The sequence below is a fragment of the Pteropus alecto genome, unplaced genomic scaffold (genome assembly GCF_000325575.1).
Source record: "Pteropus alecto unplaced genomic scaffold, ASM32557v1 scaffold396, whole genome shotgun sequence".
Classification (NCBI taxonomy): domain Eukaryota; kingdom Metazoa; phylum Chordata; class Mammalia; order Chiroptera; family Pteropodidae; genus Pteropus; species Pteropus alecto.
In genome coordinates, this window is record NW_006438082.1 from 20,304 (window position 1) to 30,824 (window position 10,521).

At 45.6% G+C, this 10,521-nt stretch overlaps 1 protein-coding gene across 2 annotated transcripts in view; it reads left to right on the forward strand.

Annotated features, from left to right (window-relative positions):
• The first annotated feature begins 5,462 nt into the window (after nucleotides 1-5,462).
• Nucleotides 5,463-10,521, forward strand: part of ZNF275 (zinc finger protein 275) — a 14,629-nt gene continuing 9,570 nt past the window's right edge. Inside the window, exons 1-2 of one of the 2 annotated variants that reach the window (XM_015592074.2) lie at nucleotides 5,463-5,601; nucleotides 8,434-8,531. The gene's annotated coding sequence lies outside the window, so the exon portion shown is untranslated. The remainder of the gene's footprint in view (nucleotides 5,602-8,433; nucleotides 8,532-10,521) is intronic. The other variant, XM_006915266.3, reaches the window with a different exon arrangement.

The window sequence follows — 10,521 nt, forward strand, 5'->3', positions numbered from 1 at the left end:
TGGCCTGCTCGCTGTCTCCGCGTCTGCGAGCGCTGTGGCGCGGGCGAACGCCGCCCGCGGGTCGTGGAGCCCACTGCGGAGGCCACCGCGAAGCCCTGGAGCCGGGGAGGCGGCCGAACGCGGCCCGGGGCTGCGCAGTCCAGGGGCTCCCAGGTAGCTCCCTCTGTGCTAAGGCCACGTGGGCTTCCCCGGGCTCCCAGAAGCCCCAGGTTGATGAGGGAGAAAGATCTCCGCGTCTGGGTGAAGGGCAAATGACTGGATCAGGAGAACCCGTGAGGAGGTGTCGGTGTCGCCCTGGCATGGGGCCTGCTTGCTAAGGGCTCGATGTGGCAAAGCCTGACGCCTCCGGAAGCAACAGGCACCCCCATGGGCCCTCCAGCCCCCAAATGGCCTAGTGGAGGTGTGGGGAGCTCGGGACGGAAAGATAGCAGAGAAAACTCACGGTTTGGGGTTGGGGCCGGGAAGATGGGAGTCAGTGGGCAGCTGGGTGCTATGTCCCTCGTGCCTCTCTGTATTCCCCGGCCAATGTCATCATGCCAGGAACCCCAACAACAGACACGGGATGGCTGGTCTCAACTCAGGAGCCTCATCACAGCTCCTTATGCTGCAAACTGGACCCTCCCCAATAAGGAAGTCCATGCATTGGAAAAAGCGTGGGCTTTGGAATCAGGCAAAGCTGCCCCTCCAGCCCCAAAATGGCCTATGAACGACAATCGTAGTGCCTTTCTTCTTTTCTAATATAAGATTTAAAACAAAAAATCTTCCTCTAATCACTTCTTTAGCTGTCTCCCATTAATTTTGATCTTTTATTTTTATTATCAACCCATTTCAATATTTTCTAAGTTCCTTTGTGTTTTCTTATTTGACCTATGGGTTCTTTTAGTTGCATAATGTTGAATTTCCAAATATTTGGGAATATATTATTATTATTAATTTATAATAGAATGCCACCATAAACACAAATAATTTATTATGTAAAATTTAAGTTTTTTCCAAATGTATTGAGATTTGTTGCATAGCCCAGCATTTGATCTATTGAAGTTAATGTACGATGTGCCCTTGCAAAGAATCTATCGTGCGCAGTTGCTGAGTATAGCGTTCTGTAAATTTCAAGGAAGTAAAGGTGGTTGATAATGTCATACAGATATTCTATATATTTACTGATTTCTTGTCGTTGTATCAATTGCTGAGGCAAGGGTGTTAAAATCTCCGACTATAATTGTAGAAATATCTATTTCTCTATTCTGTTGAGTTTTATTTCATATAGGTTGAAATTCTGCTATTGGTGCATATGCATTGGTGAATTCTATGTGTTCCTGCTAAGATTCATATGCAAAAAACAATTGCATTTCTACATACTAAGAATGAACAATCCTAGATATTTAAATTTTAAAAACAATACCATTCACAATAGCATAAAAATATGCGACACTTAGGAATTGACCTGGCAAAAGATATGAAAGACTCGTACACTGAAAACTACAAAACATTGCTGAGAAAAATTAAAGACCAAAAGCAATGGGGAGAGAGACTTCCTTCATGGGTCAAAAAATTCAATATTGTTAAGACGTCAATTCACCCCAAATCGATGTACAGAATTAAATCCAGTTCCAATCAAAATCCCATCAGACATTTTTTTCTGGAAACCAAGATGAATCTAAAATTTATTTGGGAATGCAAAAAGCCTAGACTGGTGAAAACAACACTGAAAATAACAGTTGTAGAACTTCCATTTTCAGATTTCAAAAAATATTATAAAACTACAGTAATAAAAACTGCACATTACTGGTGTAAAGATAGAAAATACTTCAATGGGACAGTATAGAGAGTTCTCAATCTACACATTTATGGACAACTGATCTTTGACAAAATCACAGAATAGTACCACAGAGAGAGACAGTCTTTTCAAAAAATCAGGCTGGAATAACGGGATTCCCACATGCACAAAAATGAACTTTGACCCCTATCTCACACTACATACAAAAAATGACTCAAAGTGGATCAGAAATATAAATAAATATAAAATCTAAAACCATAAAACTTTTTCTAAAAGAAAATAAGATCTTTATGACTTTGAGTTAGCCAAGATATCTTAGATATAACACGAAAAACATAATTCATAAAAGAGTAGCTTGATAAATTTAGCTAGCTAATCAAAATTTAGAATTTCTGCTTTTCAAAAGACACTGTTAAGAGAACGAAAAGACAAGCCATAGACCAAGAGGAAATATTTGCAAAGCATATACAGGACAAAAGACTCTTACAACTATAAAGAGCTCTTACAACTTAATAAGAAGACAAACAACCCAATAATAATAAAATGAGCAAAAGGAATAATTTAAGCAGACACTTCACCAAAGAAGATATACAGATGGCTAATGAGAATTTGAAACCATGCTCAACGCCACTAGACAAGGAAATCCAGATTAGAGCCCTAATGAGGTTATACTATATATCTATCAAAATGGCTAAAATTAAAAAGACTGACCATATCAAGTATTCACAAAAATGTGGACCAACTGGAACTCTCCTACACTGCTGATGGAAATTAAAAAGGTGTAATCACTTTATAAAACAGTTGGGTAGTTTTTTAAAAAGTTAAGTGTACCTCTACTATATTATCAGCCATACTAGTCCTCAGTACTTACCCAAGATAACAAGAAATACATATCCAAATAAAGGCTTGTATACAAATGTTCATAGCAGCTTTATTTATAGTTGCCCCAAAGTGGAAACAACACAAATGTCCATCAACCAATGGGTGGATAAACCAATTATGGTACATTTACACAATGGAATACCATTCAGCAATAGAAATGAATGAACTGTTAGTACATGCAACAATATGGATGAATCTCAAAATAATTTTGTTGAGTGAAAGGAGCCAGATACAAAAAGAACACTTATTATATGATTCCATTTATATAAAACTCTAGAAAATGCAAACTACCCTATAACGACAAAAAATAGATCAGTGGCTGCTTGAGGACGAGAGAAACAAGAAGAGACGGGAGAGAGGAACTAAAAAGGGACACGAGGAAACTTTGAGAGTAATGGATATGTTGATTGCCTCGATCATGGTCATGGTTTCATGTCAAACCTTGTCAGATTGTACAGTTTAAACACGTCCAGGTTGTCATATGTCAAATATACCTCCAAAGATCTTGTTGTTTTTTTTAATATACCCACAAGTAAATAATAAAAAGACAAACAATCCCATAAAAGTGGGCAAGCTATTTGAACAGACACTTTACAAAGGGAAATAGAGAAGTGGCCAGTAAGCACATAAAAACATCATGTTCAACATGATTAGTCATCAGGGAGATGGTAATTCAAATCACAATGAGTTACCACTTCGCGCCCACTTAAATAGCTAAAAATAAAGGCTGACAACCCCAATTGTTAAGGAGGATTGGAAATAAAAGGGACTCATACATTTCTGGTGGGAACATAAATTGTACAGCCACTTTGCAGAATATTCTGGCAGTTTCTTATAAAACGATATCTTATAACATGGCAATTCCCTATCTAGGTACTTGCCCAAGTAAAAAAGAAAGCATATGTTGACACAAACGTGTACACAAATGATCCTAATAGCATTATTTATAGTAGTCTAAAATGGAAGCAACCCAGATTGGAAAGTGAGGAGTGAATGAAACAAGTCCAATACATCTAGACAGTGAAATACTACTCAGTAATAAATGAAAAAAAAAAAGCAGTAACACCTTCAACAACAGATAAATCTCAAAATTATCATACTGAATGAAATAATCCAGACATGAAATAGCGTATACCACATTAGCCCATTTACGAAGTTCTCAATTCTCAAACAGGCAAAAGTAATCTATGGTGGAAAAAAAACAGGGTGGTTGCCCCTGTGTGGGATTGTGGTGGAGACTGACTGGGAATAGGCACTAGAAAAATTACTGGGGTGTTGATAGTGTTCTGTATCTTGACAGGAGTCTGGAGTATGCATTCCTCAAAACTCACTGCAGGGGACACTTAAAATGTGTGTGTTTCACTGTATGTAAATTTTACCTCCAAAAAACAAAAATAACAGTAAACAGGTATTGGTCTCTAGCTAATGCTATGTATGTTGAAGGGTTTAGGGGCAAAGTGTACTGATCGATATCTGCAACTTACTTTGAAATGGATCAGTAACAAAAGGATGACCATGCAATCAAGGAAGTAGAGCATAATGGTACCTGGGTACAAATCTTTCAATTCATCTGTATGTTGCAAAGTTTTCATAATAAAATATGGAGGGAAAATAAGAAAAAATTGATAGCATGTAATATTTAAGAAATTGGTTATAACTGTTATTTCTAATAAAGCATTGAATGCTAATTAATTTTTAAAATGAAGAAAAAAGTTAGACCATGTCCTTCAGACTTAACATTAATCCCTGGCCCACCGCTCCAGCGTGACTCTTATTTCCCTTGGCTTACTTACTGCACTCCAGCATTTACTTTTGATCCTGGAACATGCCCAATTTGCTCTTGTCCCAGGCTGTTTGCATTTGCTGTTCCTTTTTCTGTGGATGCTTTTCCTGTCTTCAACAACCTTCACATGGCTGAGTCCTTCTTGTCATTCAAGTCTCATCTCACTGAAGTCCCCCAGCCATCACCCTAATTGATGTTCTTCACACTCTGATGTGCTGCATGGTGATCCTTGTCGATTATCATCTTCCTTTTCAAATTGGCATTTTCAGGAAAGCACCGACGGGCTTAACACACTGCAGGGCGGTTGCAGCTTCATAGGTTTTGGTTGACCGACAGCAAATTCATCTGGAACTAGCTATCGTTACTTGCAGCACCCCAGATCCAAGAATCCAGTTCTTTTCCCTCACATTATGACCTGATATTTTGAAATTAACCCAAGCGAGTTCTCCTCCACCCCTACCCCCGCAAGTGCGCGCGCACACATACTCACAGGCGCTCTTAGGCGCCAAAATGTGCACCCCCAGAGGGCAGGCATGCGGCCTGGTTTTGCTCACAGATATCCTCTCAATGCCCGGCAAAGTCAGGGCTCACATTTTTGGTGACTCAGTAAGGCGCTTCGACACTTCCGAGGTGGGAAGGGGGCTGACTTTGCTTTATTTCGCGCGCCTTTCTCGTCTCCCCGCCATCATCCCCGTCCAGAAGGTGCCCAAGGGAAAGGGGTCTTTTACATTCCCTCGTTCCCTTTTTCGTGGGTTGGTCGGCTCGTTCGCTAGTTCGTTCGTTCATTCATTCATTCATTCATTCATTCATTGGTACATTCATTCCACTCCTCCCCCCTCCAACCTGGCTTCGAGCCCGCGCGCGCGACTCCCAGGGGCTCTGGCCTGACCCTCCCCCCAGGCCTCAGTCCCGCCCCATTCCCGCCCTGCCTCCTCTCTGGGCCAATCGGAACCCGCGGGCCGGGAGGGGCCGGGGGCGGGGCGGGGCCTCGTTTCCCCACTACCCCTGGCTGCGCCCGCGGCTCCGGAAACGCGCCGAGGGGCTGCTGGGCTCACCCAGACGCGGTCCGCTCCGTGGCGCTTCCTGCCACGCCGGGCCTGCCTGGGCCGTGCCAGCGCCGCTTCGCCGAGGGCCGAGCGTCAACTGCCGCCTGGCCGAGGTAAGCGTGCGGGTCATGAGAGGATGTGCGCGGAGCGCGGCAGGGTGTGTGGAGAGGGATGATCGCTTGGGCCGCGAGAGGATGTCCTGGAGGCCCAGGACAGTGCGCGCGCGGAGTCGCGGGTGAATGTGCGGGGCCGAGATGATCGTTCGGGCAGCAGGAGGATGCTCATGGAGATAACCTCGGAGAGTGTGCGATGTTGGAGTGAGTGTTTCGGAGAGTGGGGGTGGGTATGGTCAAGCCTTGTTTGGGGAGGACGTCTCGGCCAGCTGGAGGGGTGAACCGGTCTCGGATGGCGGGTCCGAGGAGGCCCGAAGGCCTTCCTCCGGCGGGTGGGGGGCGGCGGTCGGCGGCGGGAATTGCGGGCGTGTTGAGGCCTATGTTGCTTTTTTGGAAGACGCTAAGGGGTGGGAACGGGTCAGTGTGGGAAGGAGTAGACCCTCTCCCCAAGCGCGGTGGAGGGGGAGGGAGCGTTGGTGTGCGTGTTTAAAGGGCTTTTCCCGGGTTTGGGGGAGGGGCTCAGTCGCAGTCAGAGGCGCCGCATGAGTGAGCCGCGGACGGTTCCTGCTAGTGGAGTCCTTCCTTTCCTTTTTGGTAGGGGTCGATCCTCAGCTTGGCGGGGAGGATGGGGGCGCTAGAGCTCAAGAGCTATGAGGGAGGGGGAGGGGCACCCTCGCCGGGTGAAGACGGGCTCAAGGCCCTCCTCGGTTTAAACAGGGCTTTTTCTGTAAACCGTTCTGGGGGCCACCGTCCCCTGCTCCAGCGCCCCCCAAACTCCTTTGCTGCCTTCTTTAGTCTATATTTGGGTGATTAATTACATGTCTTTTTCTATCCTCCCCCCCACACACTCGCCTGCCGCCCAAAGCCCATGGTCTCTTTCAATCACCCCCCCCCAAATCCTGGCCCTCTTCCCGGAGGTCCCACCCTGTTCCAACTGAGGCCCTCCAGGCAGCGTTTCCCTAGCCCAGCCACCAGCCCCCTCCAGTCTCCTTGGTCAGTGAAATATTTCTTCTTCAACCTCAGCATTGAGGGCTGGGATGGGAAGCTGAGTCTCTTTAGCACTAGGCCATCTAGAATCTGGAAACTTCCTCACCTCTGCTCGGCAGACAGGATTCATAGTGCCTGGTACAGTCCCGTCCATTCCCCCCAAAACGTCCCTGGATCTATATATTTAGACTTATTAAGCAGTGATTTCAGCCTTCTTTGGGTGAGAGACCCTTTGGAAAATCGCTAGAAAGTGTAAATTCTCTTCCCAGAAGTCTGACAGCACAGAGTAGGCTCCCACTCAGAAGGCTCATGGGCCAGAATCCTGTCTGCCGAGCAGAGGTGAGGAAGTTTCCAGATTCTAGATGGCCTAGTGCTAAAGAGACTCAGCTTCCCATCCCAGCCCTCAATGCTGAGGTTGAAGAAGAAATATTTCACTGACCACCCACACCTGTTACTCTGCCCCTTGAGTTCTTAGCGAACTCGAAGCCAGGGTTCTGTCCCACCGATCCATCCCTGGCCCTAAGCTGCCTGGGCTCCCCCAAGTGGCCCAGAATATTTTATATTCAGGGCAGGGTAACCTAAACGGAGTTATACTAACAATTTCTTTTGATTTTTACTAAGATGCCATGCATCTTCTTGGGGAAATGGGAACATAAACCTTTCCTCAATTAAGTACAACAAACACTACAAAATCTCCTTCTGGTCTACCTTCTGGCTTTTTATAGAGTGGAAAGAAAATGGAAACCTAAACAGAGAGGGACAGGTGCCCAGGCAGAGTGAGAGAAGAAAACTGGGGAAGACGGAGACAGATGCCTCCCACCCACACACACAAAAAAAGACACATACAGACACAAACATCCCGGGAGAAACAGACTTTCCTGGTGAAACACCCTCTCTTTTGGCCCTTTAGGATTCTGCCACTTCTCACAGCATTGAATTTGCACAGGACAGGGTGGGCCCAAATGGGGCCTTAAGGGCCACGTCCTGACCAGACAGGTGGAGAGCATGTGAAAGCCAGGCCTGGTCCAGCTGCAGCCCATGGGCTCAGCTCAGTGTCCTGGCCTTGCTTGGTGGAAGCGGGTTGCAGCGGGGGGAGTATCGGTGTCGAGTGTGTTTAATCTCAGCCTGTCCTTTTGCTTGACCACTCATGACCCCAAAAGACATGTTCCCAAGTCTGCTTCTGCCTCCTCAAATTATTTCAGTCCAACAAGTGGAAACTTAGCTGCTTAACTAATTGCTCAAAATTATTCCAAGACATGATGAGCTATCCTTGTGTGTCCCTTTTAGGTAAGTCTAGGTGTTTACAGACCATGTCTGTAGGCTTTTTAGCCGGCCGTGCTGTTACAAAGCCCCATGAGTGGGGATGCGGGACTATGGGAAGTATTGTCTCTGGTGTGGAAGTGGCTGTATTTTCATATCTATTAGTGTCACCAAACTGTCTTTGCTGAGAGACAGGAAAATTGGGAGTCCAGGTGATCATTTAGATGGGAGAGGGAACCGAAGGCGTCCATCTGAATTAAATATGGAAGAGAGTTCTTTTGTGTGACCTATAACCTCCCCCCCCCAGGACATTTTTGCTCTGGCTCAGAGCACTAGGAACACCAGGAGCTATTTGTTGTCTTTTGGGGCCTGAGGACATTCTGCTGTAGGTCCTTATCTAGATATACTCCTGGGAGTCTAGGTGATCTGGCACCACTTGGAACTTTCCAGAAGTTTCCAGGTAGATCTAATTTGAGTGGCCTTGCTGCCTGTACCCTGCCCCTACTACCCAGGGATGGACAGCACCTGCTGAGGAGGTTGTTTGGGTATTTGTGCTGTGGGATCCAACGAACACTGATTTTCTAGGCTCCGAAGCGACCCTTCCTAGTAGCCGGACATCCTGAGGAGGGGGCCGCAGCTGAAGGCGACCAGAAGACATCTGGTTCCCTACCATTTGGACACAGGTTGGTTTTTGTTTCCATTGACTCCATTACTTTGTTTTTTCTGATCAAAGTGGAATGATTATTTTGGTTCCGTTAATGTTTCTGATCCTCTACAGAAAGTTCGATTTAAATAACTTGGTTAAAATTCACATTGCCATCTAAAGCACTGTCAGGGATATTTATTTGTTCACTCAATGAGTGCTCATGTTTTACAAAGCATGGTTTTTCAGATTGTTAGGCAGTGGGTTAGCGTGGACGTGACTTCCCTTTGTTCACTGCGATGTCCATGGCACTTGACTAGGTTCAAGGTGGACTCTGAAGTCGGCCTCGACAGGGCCTTTGCTCTCTGAGAGCGTACAGTCATTATACTGCACTTCAGATGTCACTTAAAGGAGGGTAATATTTATGTTAAGAGGCAGAGATTTGTTTTCCCATATCTTTCTCCAAACTGCCATTTCCGGGATGGGTGTAGGAGTACACCATATGAGGTTTGGGGCATGCTTTTCCACGGTGACTTACGTTGAAGGTCAGCCTCACCCGCTGTATCTATGGGGTCCATGATAGTGGTTTTCATATTCTGCCTGGAATTGCTTTGACCTTGATCCCCCGAGGTCCACTTTTGGAAGGCACCGAACACCTGTTTTTGTCACTTTGGTCACAACGTCTGGCTTTTTTTCCAGATCAGTCCACCATTTTAAAATTTTAAAGTAGAACAGTTACACGGCATGGCTTCTAAATGATCAGATTGTCTTCCGGATTGATGATAATTTTATTTTTAACCGCAGTGGGGGTTAATGTGTATTATCTTTTTAAATGATCTTTTCTTTGCTTTTCCTAAAGCTTTTACCCGATATACTTGGTTAATTATACAGAGTTTGGCTTCTTTTTGTGAAATCAGGGCTCACGTTTTCCCTCCTGTTTTTATGAGCACCTTCTTAATGATCTCTGTGTGTCCGTGGGCTCTGTTATGGTGGGTGGTGATTGAAGTGCCCTCGAGTAAAGTCTCCTGGGCAAGCCTGGTACAGGAAGGGCCACCCCTGTTGCTACATGGGAAGGGGTAATGAACGATTCACTTGGGGATTGTGGCTCTGGGATTTGAACAGTTAATCAGGCCAATTAAGTAAAAACACTTTGATGGGATCCACTCAATTAAATGGAACACTTCAGGAGGATTTGCTCAATTAAATGTGGGTGGCTTGGAAGAACTCTGTGGGAGAGGGGGCGAGAGAGAGTGGTGTATCTATTGCGCAGTGAGGGTCTGTGGTGGCCTATTAATAGGATGATTTGAAGTCAATCCCCAAAACCCATATATACCATTAGGCTGTGAGGACGTTCCGTGACTGCCCATCTTCTGGTGTTAGAGGGTTGCATATTGTTTGTCTCTTCTCTAGTGTAGTTCGAAAAGTCTCAAATCTTGGGAGCTAGACCTCAGATAAGCGACTTAACCTCTCAGATCTATGACTTCCTTCTCTGTCAAATGGAGGTGTAATAACTATCCGTCGTGATACTTAAATTAAGTGAAAGGAGAAAGGGTTGTCAACCCCATAGTAGGTGCTCTGTGAATGGAAGTCCACTCTGTTTATCACGCCTGCTCAGTGCTGGGAGCTGTTGCAGATGTTGGGGATCAGGGTGACCAAGAAAGGGAAGGCCCCTGTCCTGTGGGCGGTGACACTTCTCTTGGGGAGAATCAGGTAAAAACTAGTAATTTCAGAGGATAATTTTTAGGTAGTGAAAAGTGAACCCTAATAGGACCGGAGAATGAAGCATTTTGGGGAGGCGACACTTGAGTGACGCTCATATTCTTAGATGAGGCCACATGTGTCAGGTTCAGAGGCCCTGAGGGGTATCGCCTTGGCATATCTTGGAAGAATGAAGGTCAGAATGTCTGGAAGGAATGCCTGGGATTTGGGGTGGAGAATATGGGCCTGATGGCCTGGGCTAGAAGAGCCTTATAGGGATTAAAGCCTTAGGCCTTAACCCTTAGGCCTGAGGGCAGTGAGCCAAGGTCAAT